General features: G+C 35.9%; 1 protein-coding gene and 1 long non-coding RNA gene across 2 annotated transcripts in view; one reads left to right on the top strand and one right to left on the bottom strand.

Annotated features, from left to right (window-relative positions):
* The window catches only part of wake (wide awake), an 883,946-nt gene that overhangs the window by 126,162 nt on the left and 743,348 nt on the right, over nucleotides 1–14,436 (top strand). The gene's annotated exons all lie outside the window — the stretch shown is intronic.
* Nucleotides 1–14,436, bottom strand: part of LOC138701690 (uncharacterized) — a 333,034-nt gene that overhangs the window by 65,171 nt on the left and 253,427 nt on the right. The window contains exon 3 of the long non-coding RNA XR_011332668.1: nucleotides 12,306–12,358. This is a non-coding gene — a long non-coding RNA (uncharacterized lncRNA). The remainder of the gene's footprint in view (nucleotides 1–12,305; nucleotides 12,359–14,436) is intronic.

Below are 14,436 nucleotides of genomic sequence, written 5' to 3'. Positions count from 1 at the left end.
TCGCTCACTCCCTTGGACATCTACCCTTTAATCCACCTACACACTCACTAAATCGTTACTCCAATCACCCACATATCCTATACCCTTGTCAATAAAAGAACATGGCCTTCTAACCGCAGCTGTCGTCATAGCAACTGATGTGACAGGTCAATTTATGATTATGAAATAGCTTACTCGTACTTGAAATAACTCCGAATGACATACCGGCTGCTTCTGTAATGCGCTTACACGTTCTGCTAAAGTTTAAGCCTAGTATATCAGTGATGTTTCTTTCATAGTTTCTATTGTGAAAACAGAGATAAAACTATTGCAATGCTACGAAAGAGAAAGATAAAAATCTTCACATACATACACGTTCAAAATATCGCTGATACCCATGATCTAGGCCAGGTATGTCAATTGATGCCCACAGGAGCAAGCGCGCGCTTTAGAGCCCAGGAGAGCCTGAGCGCTTTACAGCGGAAAGGAAAGAGACAGAGGAAAGAGGTGGTATATATCGCTTGTTCGAGCTATGTATATTCAGGGATGGCCAGCACTGATTCAAATGATAAAGGGAAGAGAACTTATTAAAACTGTATCCATGTTAATTTTTAGATTTGCCTGAGAAGTATAAGTGCATTATAAAAATGTATTTTTTTTTTTAATTTTAATGCTCATTTTTCACAAGTTTCATTTTTTTATTCAAAAGAAATATTTTCTCAACTTTCCGCATAGAAAAGTGAAATTTTCAGGTATAGGCCTATTTATTTTATAGCCTTACAGAATGTTTTCGTAAATCTAATATAACGTATTACTGAAGATAGTGTATTGAAAATTTTGAAAATATTCGCATGGAAATTGTTTGTAAGGAAATGAATTAACAAAGCAACTACTGTTACATCATGAGCAAACGATGCGTGCCCATGTGTTGTAAAAATGTCAGCTCTATATCTTCAGCAGATTTCGAGAAAATAATTTAATATTCTGATGATAGGAAGTTGCTCACAAATATCATCTTAGCCAGGAGAAAAAGATTAAAAAATGAGAGATGAGAGAACAGACTCATGTAGAAAATATAAATAAAATATGCGAACATGAGACTGAATAGTTAGACCAGGTACAGAGAAATATAGGAAAAGCCTTCCTAAAAGAATATTAAAATACAAATCCTGTGGTAAATGTGACATAGGTCGACTCAAGAAAATATGGAAAAACCAGTTATAATAGAGCTGCAGCAAAAAGTAGAAGAAGAATAAGAATAAGAATTATAAGAAACATAACTTAGTCTAAGTAGATAGAATATAACAATGCGAATTCAACCGATTGCCAAGTAACACAAAATGTCACATATAATGGGTAAGCAAATTATCTCCCGTCCGAAAAGCGGCAACTTTGGCTATCGGCGGATGCGCTCTCACACACTGGTTACGGAGACAGTGCAGTATCGGTGATATGACAAGCCACAAACTATTACATATATGCAGTGAAAACTTCACTTACCAACGCAAATTAACAAGGAATACTTTGAAACTGTCTGTCATATTTTTCCAAACATTTTTTGGCTCTGAGTTCTCTTTGAGAAAAAAAAAAAAAGAAAATTTTCCAGGATATCTTTCCAGTTCTTCCGAGAAGTGGGGATTGCGTTATAAATATCGGCAATTTATCTTTTGAATTTATCCAAAGTTAATGTCAATGGAGGAGATCAGAGAATCAAGAGTGTCACATATTTCTACTGTAAATTCCATTGTTATTCACTCTGAAATTATCGGATATTATTTTATATGCCACAAAATGTTCAATTTGCAACTTTTCACTCATTTATCTGATTAATTCTTCGTTTCAAACTGTAATTGTACACTTTCTATTACATGATCACTCAGATCTTCTAGTTCTTTCTTGAAGCAAGCAAACCAGATGAAAATTTTTGCACGTGACGAACACTTATATCCATGAGTTGGTGTATTAAAACACCGTCTCGTTTACACTTCTTCTGATTTTACGCAGCACTTTAATGTTAGCTCTTTGGTATAGTTTGTGTTTGTGACAACAGTTAGTTAATATGGTATAGTAACCAAGAAAATAAGTTTGATTAATGCGCATGCGTGCACGAAATATTTCACAGTGTGGTATTCTGTTCAGTAGTGAAGGGATTATCAGAGAGTGCAGTTGTGAATGTTTCTAGTCTTCTGTAGTGCATCAAACTGTAATGTTTAAATAGTTCATTATGAACAGAAATCAAATGGACACCTGCTGTGGTGTTCCTGTTGCAGAAAATGTAACACCAACCCAGTCAATTTTGAATAGAACATCTAAGACACAACAGCTGTATAAAAGCGGGTTGTAATTTATTGCAGTTTTTGTGTTAATTTGCCTCTCTCAAAACAATGTTTCTTTATTTTTTCTTTTATTATTTTGACCTCACACAAAATGAAATGTACTTTATTTATTAGTTTTATTATGTTAATTTATCAAACAAATAACTGTCTAGAAGATGTATCAAAGTTACATTATATTACTGAGAACTTTAACAAACGTATACCATATTTTGGAACGGAATAAATGACATCTTTCTATACCATATTTTGCAACAGAGGGAGTAATAAATAGGCCTGCAGATCTAGCTTTCAGTTATAGCTCCCTCTGAAGCAGACTTGAGAATATCATGAGAAAAATTGTTCCGGGGCCGAGCACATAGTTTGTGTGCACTCGATGTCGATTTCTGGCGTCTTGTCAGCCCACTCGAGTTATGTGGACATAAAGGGAAAAACTGAGACGGTGTCGGGTTAAGTTCTTGGATAGCTCAGATGGTAGAGCTTTGGTGCGTTCAGCCAAAGGTCCCAGGATCGATACCGGCCCTAGAACAATTTTTCCCTTGAAATTATTCAATAAATAGGCCTAATCAGCGGCGAAGGATAAATACAATGCAGGTCAATGATGATCCTGTATTTGACAGAAGAGATGAGAAGAGTTTTTGCTTCAATATTTTCAACAGCTGAAATTAAAACCATACACAGAAGAAAACTATAACTGTGATTTCCACGAGGCAACTTAGCCTATTTATTTTTTTAGATATTTACGATAATTGTATTAAGAAGAAGACTTTTGTATGTATCACGGAGATGTTGGATTCCAGGACACAGGGATGATGTTAATTCATGCACCTTAACTGTTACGATTTTATGTTAAACATATACCAGAACTTAAAATACTAATTTAGTTAGAAGTAATACATAAGTCAAGGAACTAGAATATAATTTCCTTATGTACAAGAGGCCTTGCGAAGATATGGTACAGCACAACCTCTTTAAGATGGAACAGCCAATCAAACTAATGTACTGATGGCGACGTGACCTACGATAATGGCGGCGTGCATGACGTGACTATTATGTGCCCGCGCCATCCCAGTCTCCTAGGAAATAGACTTCCCATTCCAAAATTCCATGTCGTTATTCACATTAATGAATTAAGAGGCCGTGTTACGTCATCGCGAAGGATACGCCTCTGCAAATGACAGATCAGATTACTTGATTAAAAAGTCATTTCTAGTAATAATGAACATTTAATAAGCAGTGTAAGTCTGGACCCGTTGGCATGTTTACGAGTCTTAATAAAGGTAATTATTCGGGAGAGTTATATAGGCCTACCTCTTCAATCTCAATTTCTGAAAATGTTCAATTATATTCGGAAAAAGTTTATACAATTTCTGAGAAAGTAATTTCAGTTTCGAAAATAGTAATATAAAGTTCGGAAGATGTGAAGATTGTAGAAAAAGCAAGTTGTGTTTCGGAAAAGATAAATCTAATTTCACAAAGCTTTAATATTATTTAAATTATTTTTAAATTTTGAATAATATTGTATTAAATTAGTTGTACTTGCATTAAATTAATATGATATGATATGATATGATATGATATGATATGATATGATATGATATGATATGATATGATATGATATGATATGATATGATATGATATGTTATGATATATGATATGATATATTTATTCCACCAGCTTACATCGGTCGTGAGTGCCATCACTCCCTTTGGATACATGATTTTTTGCTTACGCTTTTTCTAAACCTCCGGCTATTACATATAAATGACCCTGATCACTTTTCTACCACGTCCCTCACCTCTGTTTCCCTCCCTTCTTCTTATATTTACCCTTCCCTTTCCTAGTTATCTATCTTATTCTTACTAATCTCATTTAACTAAACAATGACTTCTCTCAATCTCTTATTAATTGAACCGAACATTGTTTATATGTGTTTGTTGTATTTGTTGAACTCTTCCATAGTTGTTAACTTATTTATCCACTTGAATCACTAACATTCACTAACCACTTATTCCCATTAATCTAATCTGTATATTTTCAGACGAAGTAGTTTCTACCGTTTCATTACCTTTCCATTCCCACTTTATTTATTATATTTGTATCACTACTTACTTATTATCACTCTCTGGTTATTACTTGTATCTTATCCTTTTTCACCATTATTCCCTTGCTTTACCGTCTTTTCTGTCACTATCACTCTTTTCACTTTGTCACTTTCTTAGATTTTGTCACTCATGACACTCATGCACCAACCTCTTAAGTTATAAGTTTTCTGTCCCTTACTTCTTCCCACTATTCGGTGTCCCTAATGTTACTTCATCCCTTCCGGTTCTTGTAGAATCTTGTCTTCTTATCTTGGTATCTTCTTCATCATTAAATTAATATAAATTATGATGATCTCAACAATTTTATTCTACAGTTTGATGCGCTTGGATATTGATAATATTAATTTATTATTATAAAGCTATTATGATAGTAGGAAAAATTTCTTGCTGGTTATATTATGATTCAAAGATGGGAGTTTCCTATATGACAATCAACAATGCATAATCTGAAAGAACAAATGAAAATCGTAGCTGATTAAAATGGCTATTACAAATCAACAGTGGACTCAATGTGTTCTTTGGTATGCTAAATTTGAGAGTTGTTAAAAGAGTTCAAAGGGAATTTCGGCGTGAGTATGGTGTGCGTAATGTACCTAAATATGATTCCATAATGTTGTGGTATCGAACATTTGCAGAAATAGGTTCTGTGTTTAAAAAAACATGCATGAGGTCGCAGGTGAAACCCAGTACGAGAAGCAGGTATTTCTTGGCTTGGTCCCCAAACTCCCCAGATCTAACTCCTCCTGACTTCTTCGTATGGGGTTTTGTTAAAGACATTGTCTATTCACCTAAAAACAGGAAAATTGATGATCTGAGAGTAAATATTACTCAAACTTTTCAACAAAACACCCCTCTTATGTTACAACGGACATGGGCTGAATTGCATCGCCGTTATGAGTTGTGCAGGGTGCGCAATGGGGATCATGTTGAGCTCTGAGGAATCTCCCATCTTTCACTATTGTATGCACAAAGTTTCAACAAATAAAGTTCAGTAGTAAATGTTTTACGGTGTTTTTATTTTATTTATACCCAAACGAATCATCCCGTAGTTGCCATGTAAACGAATATTGTCGATAAACGTTGTTCTGTTCCCTTAGCAAAATACGGAGAATCTGTTTTATTTTAACACGCACGCACGCGTACATACACACATATAGTTTTAATATATAGCTGTAAAAATGAAAAAAAAAGACCTTGAAATTGTTAATTAATTTCATCTTTTTCTAAGTTCGGTTATCTTTTCCGATATTCAATTTACATTTTCCGAAATTAAGGATAGCTTTTCCGAAATTAAAATTATCTTTTCCGAAATTGGCAATAATTCGAATATTTATTCTATCTTTGTTCTCAGATGAAAAAATAGGGTGAGAAGGGTTCCCTATTTGTTGGAGTCGTTACAAACAGCCAAAATCTGGTAGAGTGACTTAAATTTCTAACCACTCGAAGTAGGATACATTTTTACCCCATTTTTTAACCTGAAGCTGAAAATATAACCAATCTTCAAAAGCTGTTAATTTAATATTCATTAATAGCAATGGATAAATTCAAATTTCTACTTCTTAACAACATACCATTACTTTCTGATCAAAAAGAATCAATTATATTTGTCTATCGAGGATAATACAAATAAATAATGAAACTCAGAGGTCTTAAAATATCATAACAAGAAAACTTATCTGCCGTAATATACTGTATACAAAATTACAATTTATCCGAGGACCGGTTTTTTTGCGAACAAATAATATTAGCTATTTTAACTGTTGCTACAAAATCTAAATGGTGCAAGCAAGTGATATTAAGTGTAAAAACGGATGAAACGTCATCACAGATGGTCATATGGATGTAACAAGATTATAGAACAAATTAAATAACAAAGAAACACGAAGTTATCCTTATTACGTACAAGTCATGAAAGAGCACAGGCTAGGGGGAGGTTAAGGCTCCCAACTTGGCAGGTGTTCGGCATTGGTAGCTGAAGGGTGCTTGCAGTCTTTACCAGTAAAGAAACAAATTCTATACCATGATGTAAAAAACGTTACTAATAAACCATGCATAAGCGATGGATGTATAAACAGCCTGTAACTATACATGAGAATTGCTTTGCAGTAGTTACATACACGAAGCCCCTTGTTTAAGCGTTGTGTATATATAGAAAAAATGTCCGCCCTCTAACAGCTGTTTGTATCGATTGTCATTTTATGATGATGGTTGCCTTGTAACCTCAGAATAAGAAACCAAAGAGCACAGAAAAATTAGAATAATATTGCTATAGCTGTACTCTTTGACCAAAATATAACGTGGTAATCGATCAGGCCCAATTGTACTATCGATACTTAGCGCGGCACACTAGCGCGCACTATGGGATGCAACAGAGAACCTCAGTAATAATATCAAATCTTACTAATTATGAGCGTTTACACTAACATTGAGTTGAAAATATGCTGTTCGGTCCAAAACATTTCACGAAGCTATGGATCCACCTGAATTTCAGCGACTGTTGTTCGTATAGCAAAAAATTTTATCCAAATTTATGTCTTATTTTCATTACGAAAAATTACGTTCTTTTATGGCAGAGTTAAAATTGCCTCTTCAGCATTTTGCCATAACGTTATTCAGTTCATTTGCAGACGCTTTGCTAATTTATTGAAACTGCATAATATTCCACAGTGGTTCTCATAACGAATTTTCTATATACTTTTTTTAAACTTCAAGCGTTACATATGTTGCCGTTGTAGGTATTTCCGATTTCCTTCAAATTTTGATACATTCTAACTTTTGGAAAGAACTGAAGCTCTATTGACGAATTCTTAAATCGTTATGCGTACGAAACCATCGAATGGCAGCTGAAAAACTACGCTTACATTCGCAGTAGGATTGCGTAAGTCCATTGCGAGTTTGTGAAGGTAATATAATTCATTTTCACGCACAGTAAATAATAAAACATCCTTTTAATTCAGTTGTTGTTTGTTGTTGTTTAGTCAACTGTCTGAACTTCACAAATGATACCAACAAGGCACCACTTATTAGGCAACTAGACCAGGAGATAATGGGGTAGGGTGGACAGTTCCTTTCCCCCTCCATTTCATACATCGTCGACTAGTTACATATTACACTGTTCAAACTTCAGAGACATAAAAATAATTGTTCTTCCTCTGACACATATCGTCAAGTGAGATGTACTACATGATAATAGACACACATATCAGTTAATTCGATTAAATAGTCAAATTCAAGCGGGATATTATTACATGCACAAGAACAAACAAACATGTGGTGCCAGAATTTTTAACATTACATAGAAAATAAGCAAGAATATTTACATCTTACTTTTGAAAATCCCTGTATATTACGTACAATATATAACTGAATTATACAGTATATACGTAATTTACATGTACCCTTCAGTCCTTTTAGATATAACACACTATGAGGGCAATTAATTATATAAGCACATAAACCTCCGGCAAGCTCTTCCTCTAACTACTGATAATATTAATGGCTCTGTCAATATTTACCAACACCAGCAGAATTTACTTAGATCCAATCTTTAGAGAGGGAAAAAGAATATGTTGTAATTATACTTTATCTATTGTTTACAACCAACACAGAAAATGTTTCCAGTAATTATAGATTCCGAGAACGCAGCAAATTTTTCAGATCAGTTTATATACATATATCAAATATAATTCCCATATATGAAGCTATACACCAGCTCATAATGGGGATTAATTAAGAGATGTGGTTCACTGAATTACAAGTTCACAGGCAGATCTGTAAACAAAATGTAGTACAGGAATATTCTGAATTAGTAATACGAAAATATTACTGAACTGCTCTAAAGATAAAATAATTTTTGTTTCTATCACTGCTCATCGTAATTAGTATATTCATTAATTTATTCATTCATAGTGTTCTGCCCAAGAGCAGGTCTTTCAGTGGAAACCCAGCATTCTCCAATCTTTCCTATTTTCTGCCATCCTTTTTGTCTCCGCAAATGATCCATGTATCTGATATCTTCTTCTACCTGGAACTCTTTTCCCGTTCACTATTCCTTCCAGTCAGCAGACAGTTTCTCCTCAGCAAGTGACCCAACCAATTCCTTTTTCTCTTCCTGATCAGTTTCAGCATCATTCATTCTTCACCCACTCTTTCCAACACAGCTTCATTTCTTATTCTGTCTGTCCATTTCACCCGCTCCATTCTTCGTCGTAATCACCATGTTCCTGCCCCATACAGTGCCACACTGCACACAAAGCACTTCACTAGTATCTTCCTTAGTTTTTTTCCAGAGTTCCGCAGGAGATGCTCCTTTCTATTAAAAACTTCGTTTGCATCACTATCCTCCTTTTAACTTCCTGGCAGCAGCTCATGTTACTGCTTATAGTACAACCCAAGTAGCCTATTTGAAGCTGTCCACTTGTTCTACTGCCTCATTTAATGTTCGAACGTTTATCTTCTTCAGATAACATGGTCTTCATCTTTTTGCATTTATCTTCAACCCATACTGCTCACAGCTGTCCCTGCAAAACATTACGGATAAGCTCTAGAAGTTCGAACATTCAGTCGGATGCTCGACGTTAGTTGTAGGTTTCTACGAATCTCCTACCGTCTTTTTTTTTATTTGCTATTTAAAGACGTTGTATCAGCTGCGAGTTTATCTAGTGTATGTGAATTTATAATAGCGAGATGTTATTTTGACGAAATAAGACCATGGATCACCTGACACTGGCCTCTGTAATGGGAAGACCTTAGAGAAAGAATCATCTCAGACGAGGTTCTTTATGATAGTTACTGAATTCAATGTGTGGCGTTCTGCATTGCTAATCTGTCCTTTTGGAAGATACCTATAGGATGTTGCTTCATCTTCATACTGTTACCTTATCTTCCTCTTCCTCTCCAGGACAGCTTTTTTTATCAACTCTTATCACCACCTTTTATTCTCTCTCTTATTAATGCATTCGGCTTTCCTTCAGTCTTATTAGAAAAGTTATCAATCTGATTCTTCATTCTGACTTACATTTGTATCGGACCTCTGCCCCAAACCTTCTTTCGATATCTGTTGGGAACAGATAAGTAACTCGTTAATCTGATTTGGTCCTTCCCTTTTTTTGAATTGAAACATTTTATGTTTTTATACAGGGTGATTCAGAGTTACCGCCACTTACGAAGCATATCGTCGTTGTTCCTGCAATAACTCCTATGTGCAAAATATACCATTTTTCAGTAGGAAGAAAAAACACATTTATTCATCCTATGACAGCCGTACATAGGACATTATGAATTCTTACATTTTCGAAAGAAAGAAATATAATTACATATAGGAAATTTTATTATTTGCTCTATCACTATTTAAGTTATTTAATAGAGCAAAAATCTGAAAATCGATAAATATGTCACATATTTAGACATTTCGCTAGCCCGCGCTACGAGCGTGCTAAACTAGCCCCGGCTATCGACTGGTTACTTGCACAGGATTCATATCATATCGCTAACACTGGTTTATGAATACGAAAAACATTAGTTCGCTGATCATCCACCGGAAGCCCGCGCTAAGAATGTCTATGAATACGGCCCTTAGGAGTAATTGCAGGAACAACGACGATATTTTTTTAAGACTTTTGAGCAGAAAATATTATATAAACATGGGTCCTATTCTCAGTATTTTCAGAGTTACACTAATTTGACGTTGTTTGTAAAATACCTTTTTTATTTAGTATTAAAAGTAAAAGATTATAAATAGAGAATGGACTATTCAGAAGTATCATTTCTTTAATTGACTAGTATTCTGAAGCTACAAATGAGTTGTTAATTCTATAGTTGCTTCGTACAGATTTTTTTTTTCAATTATTAACTACAAAATTACATTTTTCTTAGCACTTATCACAACAAGCGAATAAAATATTAGTTTTCCTACGCAACGCAAATTACATGTCAAAGACATAGACAGAAAGACACAGCACAGTCTATTATATAGTCACGAAGCTCAATACATAGTAAAATGCATCCATAGATAGTTGCTAACCATTAGGATCTCTACGATCGCCTCATTACAGACAATGCAAAATAGTACTGCGATAGTCTATTGTTCCTAGCACCCTCACAACTCAAGCTTCGTGACTGTATATACTAGACTGTGGACACAGAGAGAGAAAGAGAAAGACACAGGCACAGAAATGCAGGTTCGTAGGGTTGTTAGCCCCAATTTAGAAGTAATCTTTAACTGCGAACACTGGAATGACACTATTTCTGTATCTAACCCGTCCGCCAATCACAGAAACTATCTTTATATGAATGACAGTCATCTGGTAACAATTTGAAGTTATGAGTTCACCATTACAGTCCTCTATTGGTTTCATACAATGTAATTTAATTAAACCTTTAGCTGCTCATTAAAGGCTGACGCTTCGGTCATACGTATTTCAATAAAGTTATGATTTTATTGTTGTCATTAAAACAGACGCAATGTTAAGGTTCACCACAAACTCGAAATTGCTAAATATGCTGTACTCTACATTATTATGAATTGAAATGTGTGAATATGTCAACAACACAGCTTTAGTTACCTATACCCAGTATTTATTATGCGAAAACAAGTGTTGAAAATATGCGTTAATATTATTGAAATTCTCATTATAAATAATTTTAATAATGTGACTATAATAATGATAACGAATAATTTATATTCTCTTGCGTTGAAGCATTAAAATAAAAGCCAATTTGTGGCATTATCGGTTAATTTTCTACGTCTATCATGAGCGGACATTTTATATTGTAAAATACAATACAGAGTGTCCGACAAGTCCCGCTTCGTGTGGTAAATTATATATTCCCGATATGAGCGCCTCCAAGTTCATAACATATCTGAAGGCGAAACATCATGATATTGAAAATGCAGTGTAACATATCGGCGGTAGTTTCACGACACTTTTCCTAGATCCGTATTCGTAGGTGTTGCAGATCACGAATCTTCACTTCGTACACCTTTCCCTTTAGATAACTCCATAAGGCAAAGAGAATTTAAGTCTGGAGACCTTGGAGGCTATTCTCTGGGTTCTCTGCGTCCTATCCACCGATTACGGAAATTCTCGTCGAGCCAACTCCGCAGACTACAAATTTTATATCAGTTATAATGCAGGACTTGTCGGACATTCTGTATTTCACAAGATAGGTACTATATTACCGATACGGCTTGTGTGAATAGCAGATTGATGGTATTATGAGTCACATCACCATTTCTACTCATAGTTTTTTTTCTCTCTCTGTGAGGCCGGGAGAGGAACAGCTTTGTCCACCGCGATCTGAGGTATATTGTGTGCCACTGGGATCAGTTGCAAGCCCACAAACCGCACCCACGTCGAACCGACGTAACCGCTAAACATCCTGACGACCAGTTCCGCCATCCCTCCAAGTCCGTATACCATTCCCCCCTCAAACGGTCTGAGATATACACCACCCTTCCCGTCTCCTCAACGGTCCCTCTCCCGTCGGGATGGGAGTGGGTTCCGCTGCTGGGTCACCAGCTACCACGTTTTACATATCCATGGAGGCCGGCCGAGAGTGTCAGCAGCTTCGGAGGGTGCGATCTGAAAACCAAGGAAGACAACTGGAATGATGAGGAGAGGATGATGAGGGAGGAAAGGAAGTGGCGAGAAAGAGTGGGGTTGCATACGCCTGATAAAGTTACCTGATATTCATCCATAGGAGTGAGAGGAAAAAGACCCGAAAAAAACTTACCCTGGCAACTCGTCCCAAGCGGGGAATCGAACCTCGGCCCGCTGGGTTCGAGAGCGAAGACGCTACCACGAGACCACAGCGGTGGACTCCACTTGTAGTTACTACATTAAAAGATTAACAGAATACGAACGTAATTTTATTTAAAATCACTCACCAGACTCAAAGATGATGAAGTATCGAACACTGACATCCACATGTTTTTGTCATCTGCAAAAAGAAAAAGAGCATTATTATCCAGTGGGATTTCTTTCATGTTAGGAATGGAATTTCATGAAGTGTATTTTCCTGCAGCTATTCCAATTTTATATGCATGTTTCTTATAGGTTTTTACTTTGCTTTTAATGCTCTGTCAAAGGTAAAAATCGAAAGGAGTTGGTCCGGGAAATGAGATGGCCACAGATGTCTCCTTCTTAATGTTATTCAAGACATCTTCCACTGCCCGCAGCTGTGATAAGAGTTCCCGTTGCTAACAAAATTAAAAGGATGGATAAAAATTAATAAACACTAGTTCCAAGCAGAGTGGCTCGAAGTCTTTTGTTACTGTAAATATTTGAAATTCTGATATTTTTTGTTTTCCGGAACGGATACCCATAGTTAAGACTGGTTCACAATAAACCGGGAACGAGAACTAGAACGAGAATTGGAAACGGAGGACGTGAAAGTGAAGATTTTTTATTCACAATAAACCAAGAACGGAAACGGCTATGCATATCGATATGTATGACAATAACGATGTAAAGTCGATATTACGCAATCTAATGTTACATGTGTATTGATCATTGACATTCTCTCATGAGAACAAACCAGCCAACATAAACACAGGTTAATCAACTTCATAATTTATGACACAGAATATTTAAGAATTCAATTTACGTGATAATCTGGTCACATATTCACGTTAGCATATACTGAAAGTGATTCTACTGAATTTTCGAGTTAGTTAGAAACCATGCATGTAGAAATTGTCATGGCCTCCTTGCTACAAAATGCAAGACGATCAAATAGCTTTATCATGGCAACAGAATGAATCTAGTAGGCTGTGATCGAAAACGAGAACAGCAAAGTTGAAACTTGGGCAAACTCACGTTTCCGTTTTCGGGCTCCGGCAACCTTCTCGTTAATTGTGAATGCTTACATTTAAATATATACATTTTAACATTTTGAGTATACTTTTTTGGAATCATGCATAATATTAACATTATGTAAATAATAATACAATAATAACAGAATAGCTCACTTTGTTCAGAACCTAAAATATTAATATAAACTAACAATATTCTTCAAACTATTCGTGACTGTACACAGTTCCACAGAATTATACTATGAGATGATTATGTGAACTGCGTATCGTCTGTAGTGAGCGAAAGCAGAGCGAGGCACGGGTGACATCTATACTCCTCGCTATACTCAACTGAAATCTACTGTTTTGGTACGAACTTCCTGTCTATGGTGTTGACACTACATTAAGTTTACAGAAATAGGACGTCAGCTAAAGTGAGTACAATCCAAGCGGAATTTGAACTCACGACCATGGCTTTCAGGCAAGTTACAGCTGTGCCTGGGCCGTTGTGCACATCTCCATCGGCACGTAATGATGTTAGTGACTCAAATTTTGAGGATTCCGTTTGCAGACACGCATGCGGTTCCCCAGGGATTACAGCTTGAACAAAATTCCAATCAATGAATGGAGAATTTCTGTAAGCTGAATTAACATGGCATGTGTGAACGGAATTCCAATGTAAATGCTCGCCTCCTACGCAACCAATACTCGCAGATGCTTGCGAGTTCGGTTCATCGATTGCGTATTTCAGCAACTTTGTTAAAACTCTCAACAACCAATGCACTTATTTGGAAAGGATTCTAGTTTTTTAGCCCAGTTTTCATGGCATTAGTGAAAAGAAGTATGAGACGATTAAATACTAACAATTCGACTTTCTTCGTTCTTATACATAGGTCTAGTTTTCCCGTGAAGGTATATCTCATTCGTTCTACCACGAATTAACTCTGCATATCTTTCACCTTTTCTTCACCATTTTCTCGCTATAATTTCATTCTGACTTCTCTCGTCACAGTTCCATTCTTTCTTCTCATCTCTTCTCTCGTTACAGTTCCAGTCTCTCTTTTCTCCTCTTTTCTACACACAGTTTCACTCTCTTTTCTCCCTTCTTCTCCCGTTATAGTTCCACTCTCTTCTCTCGTCATAGTTTCACTCTCTTTTCCTCCCTCTTTTCTTGTCACAGTTTCACTTCTCTTCTCTCGCCACAGTTACACTCCTCTTTTCACCT

This window comes from Periplaneta americana, chromosome 6 (genome assembly GCF_040183065.1).
Source record: "Periplaneta americana isolate PAMFEO1 chromosome 6, P.americana_PAMFEO1_priV1, whole genome shotgun sequence".
Classification (NCBI taxonomy): Eukaryota; Metazoa; Arthropoda; class Insecta; order Blattodea; family Blattidae; genus Periplaneta; species Periplaneta americana.
This window is presented reverse-complemented; position numbering and strand designations above follow the sequence as displayed.